Here is a 4,389-nt window from a genome sequence, read left to right on the forward strand (position 1 = left end):
TTGTACTTTTCATTTTCTGTGTTTTTGTGTCTACATGCACATGTAAATCCATTTTCCATTTCCAATAGACCTGCATAGTCTTAGATAAAAAGCTTTTTCATGGAGGATTTAACTTTTATGATTCTTTTACTTGATCTCTAATAATCTCTCTTTTTAGATTCCAAATAACTAGTCGGGCTAGAGTATGAAACACAAGTGAAATCTAGAGTTTTTCTTGGGGAACTGATGCAAATGGATAAATTCTGGGCTGAATCTAGTCACGATCTTCTGCAAATTTAGATCTGAAATTACTGTGAAAGTAATCACAAGAAAGTGGAAAAGAAAATATCTAAGATTGTGGGAGTTATCCCAACAATCCACTATCCCAAAACTAGTAATCACTCAGGCTCAGACACTCCCTTTTACCAAAGAAATTAAATTTTAACTATGATCTCTGATGTTTCTCACTTGACAGTTGATTTTGATCATTCAAAAAGGAGAAAGTTAAATGCATTTGAATGGTTTTGAGATGCGAAAAACGTTGAGAAATGAGAGAATTGAATGGGGAAAAAAAGTAAAGAAAAAATTATTGGTTTTTGTAGTAGGCATGGATTTTATGTTAATTTTGTTCCATAATCTTATGACAAGCATTTTGTTTCTAGAGATCTCTCGATTGTTTCTACAAACACTCTTCAACTTCATAGCTAAGGAGGTGATTGACATTATTTGTTATTAGTGTAAGTTATTTGCTATGAATGGCTTTACTACTTTGGATGTGGCATGGGCTAGAGATTGTTTATTTATCCATTTTGTTAGTAATCCTTTTTTCTTTTTTCTTTTGCTTTTCCCCAGAATGTCTTTTCCTGCCACTAATGCATGCATCCTCGAAACCCCACTGAGCATTGAATGTGGTTAATTGAATTGAGCATATGTTACTCCGATATCTCAGTAGTGAATTGGGATTCTATGTTTTCTTTTTCGTTATCAGTTTTATTTCTTTGTTTTTGTTCAATGACAATGGAAGAAGGGAAAGAAGGAGCTGTTTATGCATGCATGTATTTATTGGAAACCCTCACATTTATGATACTAGTAAAAAATGTAACATTATGAGATGAACTATTTTCTTGTATGGTTGGTATATTCAGGTTTTTGCATCCCTTAACATACGGTGAATATCCAAATAGCATGAGATCTAACGTAGGAAATCGGCTCCCAAAATATTGAAATCTTTTCAGTTATTTGCAACAAGAATTTCAAATTTCTGAAAATAAGATCAAGATTGTGCTTTGTTGACCATCAGGAGTATACATTTGTTGGTGTGTTTTATATAGTCGTGTAGCTTCTTATATTCTCTTATGATTCCTTCCCTAATGTTGCAGCTGTGTGGATCTCTTGACTTGCAATTCTGCAGAAATCATTCAGAAGGCTGCATCACAAGATGAATGCAAAATCTGTTTCCGATGAAAGGTAGAGATATATTTAATCACTAACCCAAGAGGTATGCTACTTGCAGGCATGCATCTGCAGACACCCAATACAACTGTCACACAGAAAGTCAAAACTCTTGTGACTGATCTTACTTCTCTTATCATGCAACACTTTCACAGGTACTTGATCATGTTTACTTCTTCTTTTTTTTTTTTTTTCTTTTTTCTTTTTTTTTTTTTTTGCGATTTTGTCATATTTACATTTTCTTAACAATGAGTTTGTGTTGTATCATGCTTCCTTTTTTCACATTAATAAATGTGGACAACGTGATGTTGGTGATTCTTAAATAAAGAGGGATATAATGGACTCATTATCCAACATTGGAGAGTTTGTTAAAGCTACCCCCAGTTCGTTGGTCGAAGATCAGGTTTGTTGGTCTTCACCTACTTGTTTGTCTACTGTCAAGCGGACATTCTTTATGAGGAGCTATTATTTTTCTGTGAATGCTAAATTCTGTAAATTAGTAGTCTCAACTCTCAAGTAACCTAACCTTGTTATTTGTTTGGTTAGGGCTTGATCTAGATGTTGTGTTAAGATTCTACTGGCTTCGGTATACAACTTGTAGATCTGTGCATGTTATCTCCGAATAGAAAATACATGATAGGAGTTGGCTACCACCATCTCTCAATCTCTCTAATCTAGATTATTGTGATTCAACTTCTAGATGAATTAGATATTCTAATATTCTAATTGACCCTTTCAGTTATTAAGGGCTGATCTGCAGGACAGTTGTTTGATTAAATGACTAGAAGAATCGAGGCATTTAGAGAGGAAGAAGTGCGATGATCACTACAACCAGTTGCATGTGAACTAGCTAACAGGCGAAATTGTTACATGTACAGGACTACTAAGGCAAAATTGGATTTATGTCACTTCTCCAATTTAATCAAGCACTGTAACTCTTATTTTGGTGATAGTGGTCATTTACTTTTCATAGGACTTGTGTAAATTCACATTACAACATTGAAAAATGTCGACCAGATCAAAAAGGCTCTCTGAGGAGTGAAGGTTGAAGTGACTGATCGAGGAAATTTTCAGCGAAAATATCGGATTTCAGGATTGACATCGCAACCCACAAGAGAACTTGTGTATGCTTTTCTACTTGTATTTGCTCATTAATTCCTCATCAGTTTAGTAATTTTGCAAACTTAGATGTCACATCCTTTACAATTTGACTGAAATACTTTAGTTGTGACATTAGACTCCTTGCAATAATGCTTGTGGGATTTTTGTGTTCTCAGTGCCAGTCCCAAGCCCGGAAAAAGGAAGGCCATATAAGGTTGGTAGCCGGCATGAAACTTATGCCACAGCTTTATATCATGAATGCTAATGGCAGAAGGCTGACCCCAATTAGTTGGGATAAGGCTTAGATGATGATGGTGATGATGATGATGATGATGATAACTCTAGTGGGCTACGCTACAGTACACTTTCCACAATTTAGTACCAATTTTTTGGCAATTGATCCATTGCTGTGAGGTAGAAATGCGAGTCAGTCTAACCATCTAAATTTTGGGGTGCCCTTTTAATGGAGCATAGTCTTAAACAATATACTGGTTGGATGATCTTAACCATCTGACTTTACCTGTTCGACTTGCAGATCTGATCATCTTAATTTTGACTATCAATTTGATGAGTTCCCAAAATTTAGTAAACTTTGGCAAATGCTTATGCTCAGAGTAGTCACATCAAGAACTTCTTTGAACTAGAAGAAAACATGTTCAAATAAGGTTGACATCCCTTCATTCAAAAAGAATAAAAAAAGAAAAAAAAGAAGAAGAAAAGAATAGGATGAGGAATGACGTTCATAAATGAATGGCATGGAATAATGTAGTAGTCTCTGGCTCTCTTCAATTGTACATAATGACTGTCACAAGGAGATGAAATAAGCTCCATATTGATATTTTTCATGATTCCATTTCATCCCACAGGTTTCCAGTTGATGACCACTCAACTATGAAATCAGTTGTTGAATACTTTCAAGAGATGTATGGCTTCACTATCCAACATACACATCTTCCATGCCTTCAAGTGGGGAATCAAAAGAAAGCTAGCTATCTTCCAATGGAGGTACGGGTTTTGACATTAATTTCCTTCCTAGAGATTTATTTACTAGATGGCCCATGAACCTTTGGGCCATATCCAAAAGGCATGTGATGATTATGATTTACTAGGCCTGCAAAATTGTTGGGGGACAACATCATACTAAAAGATTGAATGAGAGGCAAATCACTGCTCTACTGAAGGTTACATGCCAAAGGCCAAAGGATATGGAAAATGACATTTTGCAGGTATGAAATCAGTCTCTACAATCCATTACCATGAAATCATCAAGCTTGTGCCAGATGAAGTTAGTTTTTCCATTTGTATAGATTAGCAATCAGTATTTTGTAGTTCGCATCCTTATTATAAGCATCCCTTGTATTGGTTCCCTTTTTGTTTTGAAGGGATAATTTGATCCGTTGCATGTTTACTTCTGCTTAAGGGCTTAATCTTATTACATTTATTGATGAGAATTATTTTTAATATTCTCCATTAGTTTGTTGGGTGGCATGCTATTGCCTGTTGGAGCTATCTAAATGCACGGGTGGTTAATGTTGACGTCTCGTTCTTATTGTTATGATATTTTCCCCCCATTTCAAGTGAGTTTGATACCCATTAGGTAGTGACAGTAACACATCCCTTGTACCTGTTGCAGAAGAGGTTGCACATCTATACCGTCCTTCTTGCGGGGCCCATTGTTGGCTGATTGTTGATCTAACAGATGAATGACCAGCAGGGAATAACAGATGAACAACTAATAATTTAGACGGATGAATGATCAGAAAAGTGGCCTAAACAGCTATGATTTGGAGAAGGGGAAGAGCTGGTCGTGTTCAACCTGGTGAGTGTTACCATCTCTATCCAATGTCTATATGATGC

The 4,389-nt window shown here is 35.8% G+C and overlaps 1 long non-coding RNA gene across 1 annotated transcript; it reads left to right on the forward strand.

Annotated features, from left to right (window-relative positions):
- Positions 1–2,421: 2,421 nt before the first annotated feature.
- Positions 2,422–4,113, forward strand: LOC131220448 (uncharacterized). Its single transcript, XR_009158586.1, has 3 exons — positions 2,422–2,555; positions 3,399–3,537; positions 3,642–4,113. It is a non-coding gene; the product is annotated as an uncharacterized LOC131220448 (long non-coding RNA).
- The last annotated feature ends 276 nt before the right edge of the window (positions 4,114–4,389 follow it).

The sequence above is a fragment of the Magnolia sinica genome, chromosome 12 (genome assembly GCF_029962835.1).
Source record: "Magnolia sinica isolate HGM2019 chromosome 12, MsV1, whole genome shotgun sequence".
Lineage (NCBI taxonomy): Eukaryota > Viridiplantae > Streptophyta > Magnoliopsida > Magnoliales > Magnoliaceae > Magnolia > Magnolia sinica.